This window comes from Eptesicus fuscus, chromosome 5 (assembly GCF_027574615.1).
Source record: "Eptesicus fuscus isolate TK198812 chromosome 5, DD_ASM_mEF_20220401, whole genome shotgun sequence".
NCBI classification, from domain to species: Eukaryota; Metazoa; Chordata; class Mammalia; order Chiroptera; family Vespertilionidae; genus Eptesicus; species Eptesicus fuscus.
In genome coordinates this window covers 49,890,414-49,915,999 of record NC_072477.1, presented here as the reverse complement: position 1 = coordinate 49,915,999, position 25,586 = coordinate 49,890,414, and positions in this window count along the sequence as shown.

Below are 25,586 nucleotides of genomic sequence, written 5' to 3'. Positions count from 1 at the left end.
CTGTACCTTAGAGGGTGATCTGATTATGCTTCCCTAGAAGGAACAAAAAATGTGCCCTAATCGGTCTGATGTTCTGGCTCTGAAATGCCTTTTAGTTTTTCCATGTGCCTCTTGGTCCTGTTGCCCACATTTGCTGAGAGATTGGACCATGTTAGCTCCAAGAACAACAATGCACAGAGATGAACATCCTTACCCAGAACCGAAGGGAATGACTTCACATTCAATAACAAAAGCTCCTACTAAGCAACTATTTGCATGACCACCCTTGGCAAAATTACTGTAGGCAGAGATACTTTATCCCCTTCTAAGTTCCACAAACTACAATTGCCTTGAGAACTTCACTGTAAGCCCTTTCTCAAGGTTTAACTTTAATAGGTCTGAGATGATATCTCATTGTGGATTTAGTGTGCATTTCTCTGACAATTAGTGCCATTGAGTATCTTTTCATATGCCTATTGGCCATCTGTATGTCCTCTGTCCATTTTTAATTGGATTGGGGTTTTTTAGGTGTTGAGTTCTTTATAAATTTTGGATATTAACCCCTTATCAGATGTATCATTGGCAAATATAGTCTCCCATTTAGTAGGTTGTCTTTTTGTTTTGTGGATGGTTTCCTTTGCTGTGCAAAAACTTTTTAGTTTGATGTAGTCCCATTTGCTTATTTTTTCTTTCATTTGCCTTGCCCAAGGAGATATATCAGAAAAAAAATATTGCTAAGAGAAATGTTGGAGATTTTACTGCCTAAGTTTTCTTGTAGGAGTTTTATGGTTTCCAGTCTTCAATTTAAGTCTTTAATCCATTTTGAATATATGATTGATCAACTACTATGCTATACACCTGAAACCAATACAAAATAATTTTGAAAGTAAACTGTAATTGAAAAAAAGTTTAACTTTGCAAAAAACTATCTCACTGAAGGTGGGTTATTTGTTGCTGTTGTTTAATTTTCTGCTCCTTTTGCATAAGATTGTAAACTCCATGAAGGCAGCGACTTCGTGTTTTATTTACTAAACTAGTGCCTGGCCCATAGGACACTATAAATACTTCTTGAATAAGTGAATGTTCCAACTTTCACTCATACAAAGTCATTAAAACAATTAGAGGCTATAAACTTTAAAAGGCGGTAGGGAAATATATTACTACACGGAACAATGGCCATGTCATCGTAACACACACGTGCACTTTGGGTTCAGACTAACATTTGTTCTTCCAGCTCCCTCCCTGAACCGTGTCCAGCAAGGCCAGTGATGAACCTGAGGAGGGGCGGTGAAGGATTAAAGAAAACAGACAAGAGAATATAGTTGGGGCCAGGTGGATCACTGTGCCTGATGAGGATACAGTAACACAGCCTGTAAACTGAATCTTTATTTTATAGTCAGATCACACAAAGCAAAACAAGGGAGTGGTCAAGATGTTTACAATGTTCTTGCGAGTTTCAAATCTACTTCTTTCCTGTTGTTGCAATTCTCTGAACTCTATCAAGCTTTGTTTTGGCAGCACTTGCTGCACCTCCCACAGCCCACATCCCTCAGCTACCTAGGACTACAAGGTCGGACTATAAGGTCAAGCTTACATACAACCATAGTCTTTGGCTATAATAGTGCAGAGAGGGCTTTGCCACAAGAGGACCGTGTCCTCTCATCAGCCTGAGGCTTGAACCTGTCCAAACGCTGTAGCCACTCTCCACACTCATTGATTAACTGTCTAACTTTGGACAAATTGTTGAATCTCAAGGAGCCTATTTCTTTTTAAAAAAATATATTTTATTTATTTTTTACAGAGCAGAAGGGAGAGGGATAGAGAGTCAGAAATATCGATGAGAGAGGAACATCGACCAGCCGCCTCCTGCACACACCCTACTGGGGTTGTGCCCACAACCAAGGTACATGCCCTTGACCGGAATCGAACCCGGGAACCTCCAGTCCACAGGCCGACGCTCTATCCACTGAGCCAAACCAGTCAGGGCAAGGAGCCTATTTCTTTATGTAAAATGTAAATAACAACACACAGGACTGTTTTGAGAAATAATTGAGGTCATGGCTTTGAAAGTTCCTAACAAAAATACCAGGCACTCTAGTTGGTTCTCATTCTCTTACTGTCCATAGCTGTGCTGTCCAATAGGGTGGCCATTTGACACATGAAGTGAGGCTACTGAGCACTTAAAGTGTGGCTACCCTGACTGGTCCCTTGTATTAGAGCCAGAGGCTGGTAAAGACCATGGCGGATTAGAGGGAATTCCACTGGGAGTTTTATTTCGGACTTACCAGCCTCTAACTGCAATTCCTTTCTGACCAGTAAATAACAAAGTGGCCAGTATTCAGGGCCCTTTCCACTTAGTTATCAACACATTTCTCCCCATCCCCACTGTCCCCCAAATATGGCAGCCTGTATTTATACATCAGGGTCTCTTGTCTCACTGATGCAGTGTGAACTGTGTGACAGCCTACTCTTCCTCCCTTAGATATCCCGTCTTCATCCTCCCTACTCCAACTCCCCAAGAGCCCCAGATGCCCAGGCCACTAACCTTCTCAAGGCACTGAAACCTGGAAGTGAGAGTAACAGACCATGGGCCCAGAGCTCTGTTTGTTCCCAGAGACATGCTTGGGTGGCTCATTTTCCAAATGAAATTTGGTTCCACTTTAAAAGTCAAGGGTGTCATAAAGATGACACAGAAACTGAAGATTTCGCTTATATCATGGAAACCCTTCTTCAGAATTAGGAATTGGGCATGTATAGCTTAAAAAGTAAAATAGGCTAAGGCACACCAAAGAGGTTACCCATGATTATCTTCCTCTTCAATAAGTGGTTTTAACTCAGACTACATCCTGCATCAGTGAAGTCCACAGAAGAGGTGGCTTGTGTGTCACTCTATTATGTGCAGCATTTCCAATGTGTCCTTCATCTTGGTGTTACTTCAGTGGGAGTCTTCAATCACACAGTACACTCTCTCAGTCCCAGTTCTGTGGGAAGTTTGATCGCAACAAACAATAAAGCATTGTCTCAGTCCCCTCAGAATGCACCTCACAAACCATGGCTCCCAGGAAACCGCCCTGTACATTTTCTGAATCTTTTGATAAATGAGTCTATACCAATGTGGCAACAGATGCTGAAGGGCTTACTAGTCCCCTTTCTAGAGGATGAATGTTGCACCTTTTGCTCGGGCTTATTAGAGATTTGATGCCTCAAATGGGGAAAGGATTTTTATCAGGCAAGCCTTCTTGTGACCTCTCATGTCTCATGGCCATCTTCTCAACCCAAGCAATTCCAGCTGGTCCTTTGCCTCTTTTGTTTAACAGAGAAACATGGTTTCTCCTTCAGAGATACTAGGGTGATCTCTTGGGGTTTTATGATGGCCTTTAGGGTTTCTCATGAGGTTGCAGTCAAAATGCAGTCATCTGAAGGCTTGACTGGGGCCAGAGGATCTGCTTCCAAGATGATGCACTCACACTCCTGGCTTGGTGCTGGTTGTTGGTGGGAGGCCTCTATTCTCTGTGACATGGGCCTTTTATATAGTTTCTAGAGTGTTTTCAATGACATGGCAGTTGGCTTCCCCAGAGAGAGAGTGATCTAAGAAGCAATTCAGAAGCTGAAATGTTGTGCATACTTTGACACTTTACCAATTCTTCATGTCCTATTGGTACTCTGATCAGCCCTATCCAATGTGGGGATGGAAGAGTTATATAAGATCATGACTACACAGCAGGGGAGGATCACTGGGGGCCATCTTAGAGACTGCCAGCCACAAACTATATATGTATATTAGAGGCTCAATGCACGAAATTTGTGCAAGAGTAGGCCTTCCTTCCTCTGGCTGCCTGTACCGGCTTCCCTCTGGCACCGGGACCCGGGCTTCCCTCTGGCCCCGGCTACATCAAGAAGGATGTCCAGAATGACGTCCGGTCTAATTAGCATATTACTCTTTTATTATTTTATCCTATATAATAAAGAGGTAATATGCAAATTGACCCTCACACCCTCACACCCTCACAAAGATGGCTGCCTATGATCAGGCTGGCAGGGGGGTTAGTTAGGGATGACCAAATGACTGAACAGCAGGCTGCATGGGGCAACCAGGCCAGCAGGGGGGCTGTGAGGGGTGACCAGGCTGGCAGGGGGGCCAGTTGGGGGCGGCCAGGCCAGCGGGGGGGCAGTTAGGGGCAATCAGGACAGCAGAGGGGACAGTTGGGGGTGACCAGGCTGGTGGGGGGGCAGTAAGGGGTGACCAGGCAGGCAGGCAGGTGAGTGATTAGGAACCAGTGGTCCAGGATTGTGAGAGGGATGTCCGACTGCCGGTTTAGGCCTGATCCCCGGGATTGGGCCTAAACCGGCAGTCAGACATCCCCCAAGGGGTCCTGGGTTGGAGAGGGTGCAGGTGGGGTGGAGGGGACCGCCCCCCCTCCATGCAATAATTTTGTGCACCAGGCCTCTCATGATATAATATTATGCATGCTATTGGTAACCATTTTTTTCATCATTATTGTTCCTTATCAGTATTGTTTTACAGCATTATTTTTAGTGGTGGCATACTATACTATCATATGATAAGAATGTATTTAATTCCATAACTTTGAACATTTAATTATTTCTAATATTTTGTTTATCATATAATCAGTGCTGTGATGAGCATTTCATACTTATTCACATACTACCTTCAAAATAAATTTAAAGGAAGGAAACACTGATATCCAAGGTAATTTATTCTACTTGTAAATTAGCCCATGAAAATGATTGTATATAATTCCTGGACACTTGGCCTTTGTAATTACCATTTTATAAGAACTCAAAGTGAATTTAAAAAAACAAAAAACATCAGCTTCTGTTAGAGGTTTCAAATTAATTTTGGAATGTTAACAAGAGCTTAAGGCAGACTAACCTAAACATGTAAAGGCCCTTGTTTTCTGTGTTGGGGTGACAATTAATGAGCAACTTTTTATTAAGTATTTATTTGGAGATGTTGTTATGTCTAATTTGATCCTTTTTTTTTTTATTACAAATGTACATCTAAGAGGTAGATTTTTTTCAATGTTCTCACTGTTTGCTGTGATATTCTAGTTCCTTATGTCTTTATGTACTGATTGAACATACCCAGAGATAGCAATCAGTGTTCAAAGAAGTACTCCTGAGGGCTCTTGTCAGCTAAGTCTCACTGATCAGATGGTAAAGCAGTAAGAACTTTAGAATTAGATAAACTTTGAATTTATTATAGACCTGATGAACTTATTTTCTATCAATTAAAAAAAGTGCACATAAGATCTCAAAACTTGAATCATCAAATACATTCTCAAAGAGGCGTTCATCACATGAGCTCAGAAGAGAACTCGAGCCTCCATCTCTCTGCTGCCATATTTACCCATGTATTTAACACTTGCCAAGTGGATTTGGGTCAATTTAAGAAACTGTAAATAAATATTGATACATCATAACAGGAGCTATTACTCACATTCTAAGTAAACCACTAATTCTAATTTACTCACAATTTTGCAGTGGCATCATTCCATGGAGAAAATTAGATTTTTACATATCAAAGCAAATCACAAAGCCAAAATGTCAACCTCATACATCAGGCAATTACTTGTAGTGTTTATTTTGGGGGGATTTTCTACATATATTTACTCAGAAAGCTGCACGGGTCCTCCAAAATAAATAGGGGCTATAATTCTTGCCAAAAAATCCACAGTTTCAGATAGCTACTCATCAATTTCTAGCAGCATTAATGAGGAAAGGCGCTGAGACAGTCATTCATACTGTCTTTATGATAAGAGTAACCTACAGGGCATATCAAGATTAAAGACAAAGGCGAGATAAATGGTTTGGAAGACTCTCTATTTTTTTTAATCAATCATTTAAAATTTGCATTTACTACCTGAAGTCCCCATGGAGCTCTAGAACCTTCAGGGAAGAGAGAGAATTGGTACTGAAGACATCACTGAACTATTTTTAGGGTGAGAAGGCCTCTTTATGGTTACTGAAGTTCTTATGTTCCCACAAACTGGAAGATTCTCTTTGGGCTGGACAGTTCTTTGTTGTGCATTATAGAATGTTTAGCAGTATCCATGGCTCTCTTCCTAGTTGTGATAACCAAAAACGTCTCCAGGTATTGCTGAATGTCCCCTGGGAGGCAGTAAAGTTGCCTCTAGTTGAGAAATTCTGCCATGGTAACATATTGTCTTTCTCCAAAAATATGTGGTTTTTTTTTAATTGACTTTAAAGAGAGAGGGGGAGAGAGAGAGAAACATCAATGTGAGAGAAAAGAATCCATCAGCTACCTCCTGCACACCCCCTACTGGCGAATGAGCCTGCAATCCTGGCCTGTGCCCTGACAGGGGATCTAACCAGAGACCTTTTGGTGCACAGGATGATGTCCAACCAACTGAGCCATGCCGGCCAGGGCATAATTTTCTGTCTTAAAGATACATTTCAGCCTTAATGGCAGGGGACAGCCCCAAATTGGAAAACATGCCAGGGACTTACACAAGGCGTCTGGAACACCTTGGTGGGATTTTCCCAGGACGTGTGTTTTTTAGTTTGCTGCTACAAGTTCCATAGAGAGTGGTTGGTTTTAAAGAACAGGCGGCCAGGATTCTACAGAGGTTCATTTGGATGAGTCCCTCGTAATTAGCCACATGCTATGTGACTATAAGCCTTTGCCAACTTTTCTTATGATCTGAGACTTCATTTCCAAAAAAAAATGCATTTCTATATGGTAAGTTAAGGGGGACAAAATAACTTTAAGTAAAAAGAACCTCTACCTTTTCTGGGGTGTAAGAAATGGTACTTAGATAGTTAGAATCTTCCAGGGTGGCCATTGGACATGACTTTGGGCAAGAGAAGTTAAAAGAATTTTATCAGGACCAAGGATCTGTTTTCTTCCCAGATAACTGAAAAGAACAGAAGAGGGACTGAGAGGCTCATTACATTTCCCTCCTTGCAACGTCTGCTCAGATTGTTCTCTCCCCCTTTCCTACTTGCAGGCACAGAAGATTTTTAATGAAATAGAAACAGAATTAAAAATCAACACTAAATAAGGACACATATGTATTACCTTGATCAATAAAGAAATTTTTAAAAATCAACACTACGTTGTTTAAATGTGGCATTAAGCCTTTTGGTTTCTGTTGATCTAGTAATTTATAACATTTCATAATCTACTTACTGTGTATTTGACCCAATTGAGATAAAAAATTATTTTAAAAGAGGAAAGGGAATGGAACTGGATTTAATTTGGAATCCTCCCATCCCCTTGCCTCATGTCATGGCCTGTTCTTGCCTTTTCTTCACTCCTGATGCTCACGGAGTCCCATTGGCAGCCTGGGAGCCTGAGAAGACCCCTTTGTGCACTCTGGCAGGGTATATGCGATACCACCTTCCCACAAACCAGTCGGCAGAGAGGCAGGCAGCCCCACCATCCAACTGTAGACCTTTGTACCTCCTGGTAACTCTGCAGGTTGCCTTTGGGTGGCCCAGCTGCCGCATCAGGGAGGGCTGATTTCCTTCCACCTGATCCATCTGTCATTCAGCCCCTGGTGTCGTCTACTCCTCTGCCAGACTCTCATTAGTCAAAAGAAGAAGAATACTTCCTTCTAGATCTCCTCTTCAGGTCTAGCCAGATGGTGGATGAATAAATAACAGAGCAAAGAGGAAAAACATACTTGCTTTTGCTTAATAAAATACTGATTGTACATGCTGTTGTCATAGGAAATATTTAAATGTCACCAGCGGACAAGTACTCACAGTGTGGTGGAAGGAAGGCCTGGAGGGAGACAGAAGACTGGGGGCAGTTCTGAGGGCTTTGGGAGCTCGGAGAAGTCAAGGAGGCTCAAGGCATTTAACCCCAGCCAAGGTGTCCCATCCTCTCGGGATGGCATTAGTTTAGTATTCTCTAGAGAAGTGACTGCCTAGGAACAAAATTCAAAATTCAAAGTGGGGACAAGTTTTGCTTGAATGTAATGGCATCCTAACACCTGCTGGACAGACCTTCCTTAGAGAGAAGAAACTGTGAGCCACCCTCTCAGAAACTTCTGCTGGAGTTTGGTGCCTGGAAACTAGATAGGGTGCCCCCCCAAAATGTATACACACTTTGAATAATTATTAATTCCAATGTTTCTTCTTTTCAGATTTAACCCAATGGAATGAATAATTATTCAAAGTGTGTATACATTTTTGGGACACCCTGTATGTCTACTGATCTGTGTGTCCCCTTTTGCCTGAGCTGCCAGGAAACACGGAAGCCCAAATCAGTACCCAACTGTTTAAGGTCATTTGCCCAGGTGCCCAGGGTAGAAACCTGCTGTGTGTGCTTCCTTTCGATAATCTCGGTTTTGATACTATTCTTACTTGTAAGAACAAATAAGGTTGGTAAAAGCCTGAAATGATTTTGGAAGAATCCATGGCTAGAAATTCAACCCAAATAAGAATAGGCAATTTGCCCTAGCTGGTTTGACTCAATGGATAGAGCGTCAGCCTGTGGACTGAAGGGTCCCAGGTTCGATTCTGGCAAAGGGCACATGCCTGGGTTTCGGGCTTGATCCCCCAGTAGGGGGCATGCAGGAGGCAGCCAATCAATGATTCTCATCATTTATGTTTCTATCTCTCTCTCCTCTTCCTTCCTCTCTAAAATCAATAAAATATATTAAAAAAAAGAATAGACAATTTTGTATTTTCAGATTCCTTTGCATATAGAGAAGCTTCATGATAGTCACATATTGTTTTCATTGATTCATCTAGGCAAGCCCTCTGAATTCCGCTAGGCGATATCTTGCACTGTAGTTCAGGGTATTGAAAATATTTATATTTTTATTCTTCTTTCATCATTCTCCTGCTTCCTTCAATAAATATAGCATGGGTTGAGTGACCACAAAGAGGCAGGCACTGTGCTGCACACTAGGGATACAGGAGTGAGCAAAATGAGATAGTGGCCTTCTCTGATGGAGTTTAGAGCCTAGTTGGGTGAGAGACAGTAATCAAATAATCTAACAAACAGAACAGGAAAAGTACAATGCTATATTACATTTTATAATAGGGGTGAGGAACCTTTTTTCTGCCAAAGGCCATTTGGATATCTATAACATCATTCTAGGGCCATACAAAATTATCAACTTAAAAATTAGCCTGCTATATTTAGTCTAACATTTAATTAACTCACCCCTCCTGTCTTGGCAGGGCCAGATCAAATGATGTCACAGGACTTGTATGGCCTGCAGGCTGGATGTTTCCCACCCCTATTCTACAACTAGTAAATATATGGTGGCTTCAGCATGCATAGCTGGAAATATTTGATAGGATGAACAATCAAGGAAGGCTTCCCTGAGGAAGTGATGGCTGAGCTGTGTAGGAAAAAAAAGAATGAGAAGTTTGCTGATAATGAAAAAATTAGGTAGCATTTATAGACCACAAAATAGTCTACATGTATTACTGTATTTAACCTTCACTTGTAATTTGGCACATATTTATTGAGATTCCATTACATGCCAGAGGAGGGCTAGCCTTTGGATCTCCCTTTGAAAGAGCGAGACTGGTACACCAAAGGGTAAGGTACCTGGCAGAGAATCCTAGTAATGAGTAAGGACCTGAATTTTTATATTTCTATAAATGTCTCAGTGGCATTGTAACCAACACTAATGTCACATAAATATGAGGAAAACAATCTTCTGACATTCGACAACTTCTCCACTTCCTTAGCTACTTTGGAGCAATGTTCATTCATGTTATACTCTCAGGGTCATTGAGGATTAGCGCTAAAATCCTCCAACCTCTTCATCCTACACAAGGGGGAACCGAATCACGGCATTGCTTTTAAACACTCTATAAGACAGGCATTTCGTCCAATTTGTCCAAGTTTGACTTCTTACTGCACACACCATGGATCAAAGTTCACAGATCACCCTCAGCAAATTGTTAGGGTAAAACTCAACAATATGGTTGGCTTTTTAGGCAAGTAAACGTCTCTTCACCAAACCAGAATCTCAGAGAAAGTTGGCTATACCACTTGGTGACATGAGCAGAAGGCTCCATAGCAGAGCAATGGGTCCCATGGTGCCTCCTGCGGATGGAGGGGAACCAGTACTTCAAGGGCAGGTGGAGCCAGGTTCTCTCTCTCTCTCTCTCTCTCTCTCTCTCTCTCTCCCCCAGGTTCTCTTTTTAATACAGCCCAACACCTCTCTCTCAAGGGAGAAATAATGTTGGGGTCAAAGCATTCAGAGATAAGGTGGATTTTCTGACAGCTAATGCTGGCTTCATTGATCACGCCACCTACTAGGCTACATTCGATCCCCAGGTTAGATGCTGTCTTCCTCTCAGCTTCTTCTGGAAGCACCTGCTTTCCTGCAGCTCACTCACCTGAGTGTGAACTTAAACCCTATCAAGGATGAATCATTTACATTTGAGGCTGGGCCCCCAAAGCACTCATGTAAAAAGATAAAAGATAAGGTGCAAAGATAATCTAATCATTGACAAGTGAGATTAGCAACGTCAGTCTCAGAATCAATGCTTGGATTTGTTTTGTTATTAGTTTAATGTGACCACCTGCGATCTGAAGTTTAAAATACAAATGGATTCAAATTCATGGCTAATTTTACAACAAAATGGACCTACAACAGAGTTATTTAAAAAAGAAAAAAATAGAATCATGAAGGAATCAATTTCTCAACTTAAGCCCTTAATAAATAAGAGAAAACTAATTATTGAAGTAACTACAATAATCCAGTGGAATAGTTTCTATTCTCATTTTCAGTTTAATAAATTGAAGCTCAGAGACATTAAGTAATACAGTGAACCCTGTATTACTGTGTGCAAGGACTATATCCTATTTATCTATTTATCCACCATCTGACCCCAGCTCTCCCACATAGTAGTTACTCAATAAATGTTTGGTGATTGACAAAGTAAATGATCAGAGCTGGAATTTGGACACAGATCTATCTAATTCTAAATTCCAGGTTTCTGCTGGTCACCATGCCTCTTCCACAGCTACTGTAAAGAGAAAACACTGTTGAAATTCAGCGAGGCTACAAATTTAAAAAACTATTTTCAGATTTTCTCAATATAATCTTATAAACACTCATTGAGCGTCACTGTGCACTTAGCCACACGTCATGGGAAGCATAGACAACATGGAAGGCATGGGGTTTATGTTGGATACCTCTCATGCCAGCTGACAGAAACCATCCAGATGACTCATAGACAAGTCAGAGCAGCACTCAAGGAAATGTGTAAGCATGTGAGGCAGCTAAATTACAGAAAGGAATGTTGGACTGAATGGAAAAGAAGAAGCGACTTCTTGAACACTAGAGGACAAGTGTTCAAGGAGTTGGAGTCTTGAACCTGGTCCTTCTGGGAACTGTAGGGAGGAGAGGAGGCATTGAAGCTGCAGGAAGCTTTGAGTGATGGTATGTGAGGGGGATTGGAAGGCCCTGGTCTGATGAGGTCAGGTACTTGGTTGGGTTTAGGGGTCAACAATTCTAAATCAGAAAGGGAAAACACAAAGCTTGTTGCCTTAAGTCATGGCTGGACTCCTGGGTTCAGCCTGATAAGCCCTTGTACGATGTTCTCAAAAGAGCACACAGGCATACTCTACAAAGATGACTAGGGCAGCACCATGCCAACAGGAAATATGGAAAATAGTTTTAAAGAACTGAGCCTGAGGAACAAGAAGTTTGGGTAGGTAGTGAGGGGAGAATCCATCAGTGACAAATTCCTTCAGAATACTTTAGTTATTGCCACTCGCATAGATTATCTGGAATATTTTTACTGACTCACAAATGTCTTGGTAACAGTAAGGCAATATCACACCTTGTTATGTTAGAAGCATGAGGGAAAATGCTTTCTTAGCAATTCAGTCAATTTCTTCTACTTTTGGGGTTTCTTGGGAGTATTATTTGTTTAGCTAGTTCATTGTCCTATAATTATATAATGTCAGAGACCTTAGAATGCAGAGTCCAATCCCCATGTTAAAAAGAGAAGGTAGCCTTGACCCAGAAAGATTACATGCTCCTCCAGGGTCACATAGTTAATTAGTAGCCATTAAGTTTTATTTCCATGGGCAGGGGTAACAATCGCTCTATTCCTCTATAAACTGAGTTCAGTTTAGTAAATAACATTTGCCCTTATAGCGACATACAAGCCACTACATAATAATTCTGTTGTCACAGACTTTCTCTCCCATCCACCCCTGCCCTCTGAAGTTTGAGCAGAGATATTAAGTCTTGTTCTACAAGTGAAGACACTGAAGCCCAAGGAAGGTAAACGATGGATCCAAAAGACAGCACTCAAGCTGGGTCCCAAACCTTCTTTAGGTTACATGATTTACTCTTTGGTGAAAAGTATTATAGTTTTCAATACTTCTATGGGTCTCAGATTCCAGAGCATCAGCTCTTCAAGGGGCACAAAAATCTTTGGAGGATTTTTGTGCTTTCACACACAACTCATGACTAGCAAGTAGGATGATAAAAGTCTTTGATGGCCACGTGATTAATTGACAAGTAATTTCTGGGAAGAATTTCCCACTGAGCATGGGCTTTGGCTCATTTTGGAAACATCCCATTAGTAGGAAAAAAAAATGGACCCTGAAAAAGCAATGAAATAAAAGCTGGATAAAGGCAAGACAACTGGGCCACAGACGGAGACGGGGGTGCATCCTTTACAAGTCAGCTGCTCTCCTCTGTGCCTCAGCCGACAGTAACACCCCTCTATTCCTGACCCCTGCCACTCCCTGCTAATTCCTGACCTAGAAGAACCAAGTGTGAGCATGGGATTGGCTTAGGCCAACCTGTCACTGTAACTGAGAAACAACACTCACCCATGTCCAGCTGAAGGTGGTCAGAGCATCCTCTCCTAACATGAAGGGCTGGCCACTAATCCTTCCCCAGTGAAGGTCAAACAGGAGCTGCTCTGCAATGATCTGCTGGTTTCATTCAAGTCCTTGATGGCTGTAGCCCTAAAAGCTCTCTTCAGCCTGACAATGTCTAGTGGAGGAGCCAGGGGCTCCGGGGGCTCTAGAAGCCACCTGGTAAACAGCAGAGCACTCACAGGAAGTTTGGCCCTTAACTGGGAGATTGTATTAGTTTGCTTGGGCTGTCATTAAATATCATAGACTGTGAGGCTTAAATGACAGGCATTTATTTTCTCACTGTTCTAGAGGCTAGAGGTACAAAATCAAGGGGTTGGCAGGTTTGGTTTCTCCTGAGGCCTTGCTTCTTGGCCTGCAGATGGTTGCCTCCTTTCTCCACCCTCCAAAGGGAAACACCAGTCCTATTGGATTAGGGCCCCACCCATATGACCTCACTTAAACCTAATTGCCTCTTTAAAGGCCTTATTTCATATTCAGTCATACTGGGGGTTAGGGCTTCAACATAGGAATCTGGGAGACCATAGTCCAGCCATTACAGAGAGAAACCAGCATACTTCTTTCCGGCTCTCAGTGTGTTTCTTCCCATTCCTACTTATGCTCCTTGGTGCCTTCTCAGAGACATTTGTGATTGATTTAGCAAACAATGAGGAAAATTATCTGCTAATTGAGATCTTACAGAAAGTTCTCAAAATTTAAATTAAAAAAGGAAAATTTAAAAAATAAAATAAAAAGGGAAAAAATGAAAATAAAACCACATTGCCAACAAGCAGTAAAAGAGCATTTGGGACACTCTGCAAGGTGGGAGACAAAAACAAACTCACACTGAGGGGAGGAAGCCGGGCTCAGAAGTTCTTCTCTCACAGAGAAGAGCAAGTGGCTGGCAGGCTGGGAGAGGCCGGTGGCCTGATTTCCATTTACCAGGTGCAGAGAGTGGTCCGCAGGCTGCGGGCCTGCTCCGCCAAACGCCCATGTGTGCATGAAATTAGAATGTCAACATTTGATTCATGCTGCCAAGCTGTGACTGTGAAACAAATTATGTCAGTGGGTGGCAATTGCAATATTAGCCTAAGCAGATAACATTTAACTCTAGAGAGGGGCCTGGTTCCAGCGTTTCCCCTCGTATTATCTTAATATCAACATTGTTAGACTTAGAGAGGATACAATTTTGAGAAAAAGGGAGATGTTTTCTGTGGAGGAGAGGTTCTTTAGGAAAGGACTCGTTTCCATTCAAGGGATATTTGCTCCTCACCCTCTTGTTGAAATTTAGGAGTCAGATGACGCAATGATTTTTACAAACCACCACCGCCACCCACTCCACTGAGTTCAAAGCGGCTGTGCCATTTGTGGGGTAATCTAAACCACAATTAAATAATCCGCCTCTTATAAAGGAAGCCTTTGATTCCTGGGCAGAAGCTAGGAACTTGGTCCTTAAATGCATTTCAATGTGAAGGAAGTGGCGAGTACCATGAAAGGGACCGTGAGCAAATTCTTCCAACTTATTTCCTGGGCTCCACACTAACTAATTTCGCTCAAGTGAGGTCTGTGCAGATGTTTGAGTTGAAACCTGTTATTTTCTACTCAATTGATTGAAGCCTGTGCAAATTTAAAATCCATTTTAAATTAATATGCAGTTGGAAATTTGCTGAGGAATTTCATATAAAAGGAGGGATTTTGTGGGTGTGTATTTTTTCTTTAAGACGTTCTTGGTGAAGCTGCCGCCTCCTCCAACTTAAACTTGGCCTCCACGATAACAATTTTCCCATGAAATGAGGCGCACATCTATCTCCATTTGAGGCCCACTTCTTTAACTAGCAATATGGCAAAACATCAATTTGAAGTTTTATTCCATTACAAACACCCATGTAGTTAAAGTTAATGCTGTGAAAAATCCAACTTGTAGCAGTGAAATGTTTATAGAAGCAGTATGCACTTAGCCGTTGAACCAGGCCAAGGTGACTAGCCACAGAATTAGTGTGCAGGGAGAATATGGAGAGTTTTCTTGGGGGGTTAAAGGGTGCGGGAGGAGATGGGTATCATTTAAAAACATGTACATCAGTTTACAATATTTTCACTTGAGGGTCTTCACACATCTCCTCAGGATTAACATCAATAACCATGAAGGTCCCCATCTTTTTCTGCTATAGTGTCCATCTCCCCAGTCATACATATCTATGTCCAAAGGTTTGGAATTGCATTTTTCTTTCTATCAAAGCATAGAGTAAAGGCCTGGGGCCTTCCCCAAAGGGGAGGCATTCATACAATTTTATTCTTTTAAATAGATTTCCTATTTAATGAAGAGGGTTGTGGGGAGAGAAAAAAATACTTTAAAATTTACCAGTGAACATTTGGGCACTATCATTGTATACCAGACAGAAAGTAATGCCAAAGCAATATAATTAGTGGGTTGATTTTGAAATTGTTTGCCTTGTTGGCATATTTCTCAAGACATATTGATCGATCTTCATTCTCCTTTTTTTTAGCTGAATGCAGTGTGATACAAACTCTCAAAGGAGCAAAACAGATTTCTCAAAACTAGAAGCTGCAGGGCAGGTAGCCACAACATTGCTCCCTTGTCTCTGCTACATAGTTTGAGGAAGCTGGGCACCGATCTGGTTTTGGCTATACATGTAAACTCCCCTGGCTGAAACGCACTCATTGTCTGAGACGGTCGCAAAAAGATGGCCTCCGTGGAAGGTCTCTGAAATAGATCATTGAAAAGGGAGAGGTCTGCCGTAACTGCCTGTTTGACCCACCAGCCCAGGCTATTGCTTCGACCAGGGCTATTGATGCAGAAATGCGTGCGACCCTCTCCTCCCGTGCAGGAATTTCTACTTTGAAATTTCATTCATTCTGAACACAGCCCTTGGGTAGGCCGTATTTCCTTTCCATTCAGATGATGTCAGAGCCCGCCATCCATTTTAAAGTCTTACCATCTTCACAGCCGTATAACATATCCTGTCATTTATTTCAAAACTATTCACAGACCAAAGGGAATATTTTCTCTTTATGGGGCAATTGCAGGCTCGTAACCTCTCCATCCTCTGAGAACTATGGAAGAAAGCTGGCACCGTCATCTGCAGTTAGCTGTCAAATGCATTTAATGCTTTATCAGGAGAACTAGAGACAAAACTGCTCTCATCACTCCGTGTCAGGCAAGTGGATCTGGGTCCCCCACCATGGAGGAAGTGCACTGTATTCCTTCAGCCAGAGATGTAAAAAAATCAGGCGATCGGAGACTGGAATAAACAATATTTTGGTGTAAACAGATTATCAACATGAGAGGAATGACCGTCTGGTCACCCGGGGTTGGGCGGGGGGGAGGGGGGGGAGGGGGGGGGAGGATTTATTCAGTTAACACTTCCACCCCTTAAAGACAATGGTGTGCAATCAATGCATATAGGGCCTTTCAGGCCCGTTGCTAAGTGATACGCAGTGTCAACAGAAAAATGCCGGATGTACAGAGGACAGCTCCAGGCCCGAGAGAGAGCAACACCCTCTGATGATATTTTAAACTTAAATTCAGTTCCTGATGAAGATTGTGACAGGTTCCGTGGCCAGAGCAGAAAAGATGTTTGCACTTCAAAATCCGACTTCGGAAAGTTCCTCTGCTGTGTGCAGAGTGTTTAATTTGGTAACAAATGAATCATGGCCCAAACAGTAGTTGGTTCAAATAGGAAAAGGCACCCAGCAGGGGCATCCTGAATATTCATTTCTTGCAAGGCCCAGCGGTCCTCTTACAATCTCAGTGTCAGTATCAGAGTTGATCATTTGTCTCAGATTGTCTATGCATTCTCTCATTTTTTCATCTCTAAAATCTATTTTAGGAACAGCCCCCAAAGCCATTTGCAACAGCTTCTTCAGAAATTCTAAAGAAAGGAAAGAAACTTGAATAGGATCACATCACCCCCATACAACCATGAAAACCTGTTTTGTGGGGCATTCTTGAAACCAGCCCAGAGGCTCTTAAGAGTTTTTGTATTTATTTACCCATTTCTTTCTCTCCCTTCTCCTTTCCTCAATAGATTTTTATATTCAAATGCAAAAGATTTCCATGTGCACTAAAGATCCATTTATGTATTGGTTTAGGACAGTGGTCAGCAAACTCATTAGTCAACAGAGCCAAATATCAACAGTACCACGATTGAAATTTCTTTTGAGAGCCACATTTTTTAAACTTAAACTTCTTCTAACGCCACTTCTTCAAAATAGACTCGCCCAGGCCGTGGTATTTTGTGGAAGAGCCACACTCAAGGGGCCAAAGAGCCGCATGTGGCTCGAGAGCCGCAGTTTGCCGATCACGGGTTTAGGAGATCAGGTCATAATGTTGAGAATTGTGACTTTTTCATAAACAGATGTTTACAATTTCAGTTTTTGCACCAGAAAAAAATACACTTACCACAAAGGGCCTATTTTCCATAGTTGAAGGCAAAAACCTTTTGAAAAAAAACCCCGAAAACATCATGTCCCTAAACTCCAGGAAGTATTAACCTTGGCTATATTGTTGCTCAAAACTAACAAACCTATAAAATGTTTTCTTAACCAGACACTGGTGGATCCTGCATGGTCTGGGCTGCAGCCCACAATAAACACTAGTTGCACAGGCCCTGAGAGTTGTGTAGACGGGGCACCATCAATTTATTCAACTCAGGGTGCTCCATTCCCCTAGTCGAGCACAAGCTTTTTAAGAGTCCAAGTCACACAATTTTTAGTGAGCAGATTTGGCCTCAAGAGTTTGGTCCATGTACTAAACGAATACGATCCACAAAGCATTCTGTCTAGTGGGCTAAAAACTCCTAAAGCAGAAGTATATTAACACTTCTGAATGAGAAGAGGGTGGCGGGAGGGGCTGACTTCTTGACATTTTCTTCCTGTCTCATCCCACACACCTAATTTTATAGGGTTGCTCCTGTCATGTTTAAGCTCCAGGTAGTAAGAGGGAGATTGAAGGCAGATGAAATCGGACAATAGCATTCCCAGCCCGTTGTCTTGCCTCACTGAGGGTGGTTCTCTCTCACAGGGGCATTCAAGCATTGTGAGGTGATGAAGAAGCAGTGCGTAGAAACAAGTTACAATAATTGCATAACTGCGTTGAGACCACCTGCCACCATCTTCCTACAATCGGTGTCTCTCACTACCAGGATTCTGCAATAAGACCCATGCAAACTTTTCCATAGTCATCAAAGCTGGAAAGATAGAAAGATTTTGAACCCTGGGTGAGCCGAGTGAAGGGGCATATTTCAAAAGAGCTAAGTAGAATCCACAGACATTTTTAGATTAATGAATAGGCCTAAACTCCTGGCTGAGGCTCTTTCTTGTCATTGGAGCAAGTAAATGCTGAGTGGGAGGCCCAAAACTGCACTTATAACAACTAGCTGTGGCGCTACAGATATTTATTTATTTATTTATCAAAAGGCACAAAATGTTTGGATATTGATGAACTAAAGTTGTTCTCTGAAAACTACCACAGTTTCTTTACAAATATGAAAAAGGATGAAGGGGCCATAAAGTTTTCCTTAAATTCCTAATAAAATTAGTTAGAGCCTAACTAACTCTTTCGATTAATCCCAGTAAGCAAATTGCTTTTGATATCTCTCCTGAACCGACCCAAATGTTCACACAGGACTCAGGACAGCGCTTCCTGCCTAGCCCCATTGCTGAGCCCTGCAGGCGACTAAATTGAGCAGGAATCTTACAGTTTGGTTAATGCTCTAGCTCAGGCACACCCAGGCTTCCACATTTCTTTGTAGTTAAAAATATTTTCTGAATAATCGTTGGTGACAAAGATCCTAGTTACTGTGGTTTGTTGGTCTGTATAGGATGACTCTGCTCTCCCACCTTGGAGGGCGGTGTCCGTTAAGCCATTAACACTTTCTCCTCGTCCCTCTTGTGGCCAACAGGCCACACTGATAAACAGGCCGCGAAAGCAAAGACATCTGCAGCCACAGCCACAGAAAGAAGGAACCAGGCCACGCTCACAGGAGCCTATCGTTTCAAAGCTTCGCGGGCATGACCAGCAAACACACTGGTTTAAGTCCAGCATTTCAGCAGGTGAAACACTAGAGCACACATTGCAACAACAGAACCCGGAAGAAAACAGCCATGAAACAAGCCCCACATGGGACTGTTCGATGTGGTCTATGTAAATGTAGAGCCATGAGCACATATTAGTTTATTAAACCATGAACCTAAGCCAGATGATCTATTTCTAAAAGTTCCCACTAATATGCTTCTTATACATTTGCTCTTCATTGATCTGTTTTTGTTTTTTTTCTTTTAATATGTTTTATTGATTTTTTACAGAGAGGAAGGGAGAGGGATAGAGAGTTAGAAACATCGATGAGAGAGACACTGATCAGCTGCCTCCTGCACACTCCCTACTGGGGATGTGCCCACAACCAAGGTAACATGCCCTTGACTGGAATTGAACCTGGGACCCTTGAGTCCGGAGGCTCTATCCACTGAGCCAAACCGGTTAGGGCCATTGATCTGTTTTTTTAGACAAGATCACGGTGGACCTGTGGTTCTCAGCCCGGGCTGTACATAAGGATCACCCAGGGAACTTTGAAAACTCCATGGATGCCCAGGCCCCACTCCCAGAATTTCTCTTTTAATTGGTCAGGGGTGGAGCCTGAGCAATGATGATGGTTGTTAATGTTCTGAGGTGAGTCCCACGGTGAATGACCCCCCCTGGTGAGCTGGGGTGAGCGACACAGTCCAAGATAATTAAGTGGAGGTCAGTGCTGATGAAACAAGCAGAGTTTGTGGGTGGAAAACCTAAAATTGAGGAAACACCAACCATTAATTTTCTCTTTCTATGAATGGAGAAACAAAGTACATTCTTCACCCTTAGCAGCAGAACATGTTTGTTTAGCTCTAGGATGGACATGCTCTGTGGGAACCCCGTGGAGACACATGACTTAAGGGATTGGAAAGAGACCTGCACAAACTGGAAGGCAGGTGTAGGCCATATTTAGAAGTGCCTATGACAGGTGTCAAAACACTGCAGAAATGTGGAGGAGGAGAGAGGAGGTGGGGCACTAGAAAGGCTTCCTGGAAGAGGTGGTTCTTGAAATGGACCTGGAATGGAAGGATTCCTAGGGAGCAACTGTGGGTGAAGGGGGGCTGTGAGGTCCAACATGGGATCCCTTCTCCAAAGTTCAAGGCCCTTTTCATGAAAAGGAGAGAGAATATTTCACCTTTTTTTTCTTTTTCCCATTATTTTTTTCTGCTTCCAGACTAGGGAAAGTAATAATAACAAAGACTTACTATTCACTATGTACTAGACATTATTCCAAAAGCCTTTCACTTAAAGCCTTTGCACTAAATCACTTGTCAAAACACTTCTATGAAGTAGGTATTGCAATTACCTCCATTTTACAGAGGGGGAAACTGAGGCACAGTAGGTGAAAGAACTCATTCCAGATTACATAGCAACTAGAGGGTCATTGTCTTTTTAAATATATATATTTACTAGAGGCCGGTGCACGAAATTGGTGCACGGGAGGTGTGGGGGGTGTCCCTCAGCCCAGCCTGCACCCTCTCCAATCTGGGACCCCTCAGGAGATGTCTAAATGGGCAGTCGGACATCCCTCTCACAATCCAGGACTGCTGGCTCCCAACTGCTCGTCTGCCTGCCTTCCTGATTGCCCCTAACTGCTTCTGCCTGCCAGCCTGATCACCCCCTAACCACTCCCCTGCCAGCCTGATTGCCCCTAACTGCCCTCCCCTGCAGGCCTGGTCACCCATAACTGCCTTCTCCTGCAGGCCTGGTACCCCTCAACTGCCCTCTCCTGCAGGCCTGGGTCCCCCCCCAACTGCCCTCCCTTGCAGGCCTGATCGCCCACAAGTGCCCTCCCTTGCAGACCCAGTCCCTCCCAACTGCCCTCCCCTGCTGGCCATCTTGTGGCGGCCATCTTGTGTCCACATGGGGGCAGCCATCTTGTGTGTTGGAGTGGTGGTCAATTTGCATATTACTCTTTTATTAGATAGGATTGATTTCAGAGAGGGAGAGAGAGATAGAAACATCAATGATGAGAGAATTATCAATCGGCTACCTCCTGCACGCCCCCTACTGGGGAGCAAGTCCTGCAACGGGGGCACGTGCCCTGACCAGGAATTGAGACATGACTTATAGGTTGATGCTCAACCACTGAGTCACGCTGGCCGGGCAAGGTTCATTGTCTTAATCTCTCTGCTCTTCTGCCTCTTTCAGGCACTGTCATCAGCTGAAGCCACCTCTTCCACCACCACAGCTCACTGGTGACAGATGCCGCAGAGTGGGAGGCAGCTCATGTACCATCTAAAACCAGCAGCTCTCGGAGCTGAAAAAGGCTGGTAGGCCCACAATTGCAGTTCAGATGACAAGCTGGGAGGCACCCGGTCCATCACAGTTCTGCTGAGCACAGGAGTAGCTCAGCTGCAGCCTCTGCCCCAAGAGCAAGAGAATCCTGGCCCGGCCCTGTCTCTGCTCACCCTTCTCACCCTGAATAAGATTAAGTGGAGGCCCCCTCTCCCTTTTTTTAAAAAAAAAATAGGATTATGTCATCATTTAAAAAAAAACTCTCTAAAGCAGCAAGTTATTACAAGTTTTAAATAGTGGGTGGCTTTGCCTAAGAAATCCAGACAAGAGTCATTTAATACTTTTTAAGAAAGCCCTAGGCAGTGGTCGGCAAACTCATTAGTCAACAGAGCCAAATATCAACAGTACAACGATTGAAATTTCTTTTGAGAGTCAAATTTTTTAAACTTAAACTTCTTCTAGCGCCACTTCTCCAAAATAGACTCGCCCAGGCCGTGGTATTTTGTGGAAGAGCCACACTCAAGGGGCCAAAGAGCGGAATGCAGTTTGCCAACCACTGCTCTAGAGAAATGGCATAGCAGGGGCCAGTGAAATCTTTTTTTTTTTTTTTTTTTTGCTGTTATTCAAATCAGTTAATGCAATTTCATAGGCACATATTGAGCACTGGCCGAGCATAGGGTTTCTAATCTGAGAAAGGAGAAAGCTGCAGCAATCACTATAACATAAGGCAAGGCGAGAAGGATTGTAAGAAAAGTCCTTAAAAATGCTGTGGCCTTTTGGAGGCAGATTCTAGGAAAGCAGGGCTCCTATAGGGCTTCCTGGAGGAGGTGGTGCTTAAAATGAGCCCTGAATTTGAAGAACTTCAATAGGGAGAGGCTGTGGGCGGGGAGAAAGGGCAGTTAACTCTGTTGAGAGGAGCCACCGGAAGTGGGTCCTGGTTGCCTGTCTAGGAGTAGAGGGCCACAGGCTGCACACGAAGCCTGGGAAGAACAAAGAAAATGTGAGCTGCCAACTTCCAAAACTGCACAGGCGGCAGAGTGGGGGGGGGGGGGGGGACGGGGGGCGGAGAAGCTCTAAGGTCTTTCATACAATGTAGCCAATTTACAGTTATGGTTACACTTGAGTCAATTAAAGTGTTTTATTAGCAAGAATTTGAATCTCTTACCTTCATTAACATTTAACAGTAAATGGGAGAAAAAAGGTAAATAAAATATTATCTGGCTTTTTAAAGGTCATTTCAGACTGAGCGTTATAAAATGTGATCTGGGGAGGGCGGGGAGGGCCCTTTGTGCGGATGTAGTACCTGGAGCCCGGGCTGGAGGAATCTGGAGGCACCGGGGGCAGCACTCCTCCTGGCAGGTGAGGTGCTTGAGGTGCATTCATTACAGGCGGCGCATTTGGGGCAGGCGGAGGGAAGGAGGAGACCTGACATGTGAGAATGGATTTTTTGCTTTAGATCTCAGATTGTAAATCATTTGGGGTATGCAGCACTTCGTAATTACTCCCACGATCAACACCTGCTTTTGAACAACCTTAGGCTAGTGGCCCGAATTGATTAAATGACAGGCCTAATCATTCCCCCAGAGGAGAGAAGCGCAAAGGGAGCCCTGGGCCCAGGTCTCCGAGAGTCCACAGAGGGCCTCGGGGAAGCCCGGCCACAGGAGGCAGGCCGTACTCGCGCCGAAGGCGCTCTGTGGACATTTCACATCAAGGTCTGCTGGTACTGGAAGCCAGAAGGAGAAATGTGATAATTTGGCAAGGATATAAATGTTCACCCTGAAAAGGAACTGCTATTTTTAATTTCCCAAAGTATAGCAAGTCCTTGAATAACATTGTTTTGTTCAACATTGTTTCATGAAAACATTGATGAGGGGGAAAAGTTCTCGGCCAGGGCCACTGTCTGTGTGGGTTTCTCTCTGGCTACCCCGGTTCCCCACCACATCCCAGGGATCTGCCTGTGAGGTGAATGGGTGTGTCCACACTGTCCCAGTCTGAGTGTGGGTGGGTGTGAGTGGCCCTGCAGTGGAAGGGTGTCCTCTCAGGGTGGGTCCCATCTTGCACCCTGAGTTTCGGGGATGAGCTCTGGCCAACTGTGACCCTGAACTGGAATCAGGGGGTTGGGTTGGAATAGAGTGATCTTATGTATTTGAATTACTTCCTTTTTTCCTTCCTTCCTTCCTTCCTTTCCTTCCTTCCTTCCTTCTTTCTTTTTTTCTTTCTTTCTTCTCCCCCCTCTCTCTTTCGTTCTTTCTTTTTTCTTTACTTTTTTTTTGAATCTTTCTTAAATGTATGTATAGCTCACTTTCATTTCAAAGTTTAATATTAGAAGGATTTGGAGTTATATTTAGAGGTTTGGTGATGTTTTTGTGATCAGAAATATGCCATAGGAACTTAACTCTTGATTATATCAATTAGCCTAAGGTAAAACTGGTTTTGTTATATGTTGTTTTACCTAATGTCCCCATTCCCAAAAGTGTATGGATGACATTAAGTGATGAGAAAGCCACCCAAAAGCTGCCCAGTGACTATTTCATCCCAACAAGTCATCCTTGGAGATGACAAAGACCTAACACGCGATGCTCAAACATCATCCAACCCTGGGAAGGAAGCAAACGTCAAGGTGTTCCCACCGCAGGGGAGTGACCTTTCTTGAAATTCTGCATCAGCAGGGGTGGCCTAGAAGGAGAAGACCCGCCCTTCCCACCGCGAGGTTTCTGAAGAGCTCCAGGGTCAGTGATGGCTGCCCTCGTGCCCTGGGTGGAGGGATGGCAGGGAGAAAGGGAACTCTAGATCTGGGGCTATACACCCTAGCAAATGGGAAGCGCCCTTTGGAGGAAGTAGTAGAAAGCACAGACATATTCAAATGAGTATGAGCTATGGGGTGAAATCCCCTTCATCACTAGAGCTTTTGACTTCACTGCATCTGAACATAGGGGGGAGATGAAATCAGCAAAATAAATATGTCCTCGTTGTAAATAAATACTGCTAATCACAGTGATTGTGTTCAGAGCACAATGCAACTACATAAATACGAAGAACAAAATTAGAAGAAAGAAAGGCTATTTACATATGTAAATATAAATTTAAAAATCTGATTTGAATGCACTAAAAGCATCTGGTATGGTTTTCTAAATGTCAAAGGCTGTTGCTCACTGTCCCTCCTGGTCTGGCCCAGTTAGCAGCTGAGGAGACGGCCTTCTGCTTATCCAAACCTGAAGGTAAATATCATGGGTTTCAGCACAGAAACGATGGAACCTTTGCCCACTGCATTTAATAACTTTGCATTGGATCCAGCAGAGAAATACAGAACGGTTTCTAGGAGGTGGTACACCACGTTCCAAACAGCTTCCCCCTGGGCTCTCCCAACATCATTCCACACCCTTTCCTTGCTGCAGAGTAGGCACAAGCAGCTTCTCACCCACCCTGAGAAGCCCGGGACGTCATCGATCCTGAAAGACCTTCGGCACCTGTGTGTCCAAGACCACAGTAAGAGGCAGGGACTGAGGCTGTGACCGTTTTGAGTCTTGTTCAGAGAAGCCCAGGTTCTCTATGATGCACGCAGCTGTATGCGCTATTACCTAAAAAGGCTGTCACACTGGGCACGATGACCACAGAAACAAACACCCTTCAAACATAGATTGAGCACATAGTAAAAGCCAGGCCCTGTGTTTTTACTTTAGTGAACATCATCACAGCCCAGACCTTCAAGAATGGTGGGCGATGGGTAGTTTCATCTAAAACACAGAGGATGAAGTTGGGTGGAGAGAAAAAATGCAGTCTGCCCTGGTCGCTGTTATTCCAAGCCCATGTCTTCTCTCCATCAAGCTGCCCTCTCTCATGACGGTAATGTGGAATTAAATAAACCACATTACTTGACCCTGGCCATCTTAGGCATTTATTGCAAGGGAATCCGAGTGGAATAAAGGAATAAAGAAAACAAGAGAAGCACAATTAACTTAACAATCTACGTGTGAGGTTAAAAATTTTAAATGTTTACAGCAGTTTAAAAATAAAGATTTCCAATAAAAATGATAAAATTACCAAACCCGATGAGATATTTCTGTAGGTATGAGAATTGGCAAGAGGAGGGAGAAAGGATGAACTCTACTTGCTAAATGGGAGTCCTCCTTAGAAATTTCATAATTATGTGCCCTTGCTATTTATTAGTTATGCGCACATTAATTATGTGCCCTTGCTGACCATTTATTCTGACCAAAATGACAATGCTCTCTGACCCTCATTGGATTGAGTACCATCGACTCACTGAGAGCAGCAGGAGAGACCTCAGGGAGCTGGATGCTTCCCCCAGGGGCATGTGGAATGGGGAGAGAGGCTGGTAACAATGATGGGGTGCTATTGTTCTTGTTCCCCAGCCCCAGGCCTGTCCCGTGCAGTGAAGAGATGATGCCCACTGAGAAACCTGACTGTCCCAATCCCCGCCTT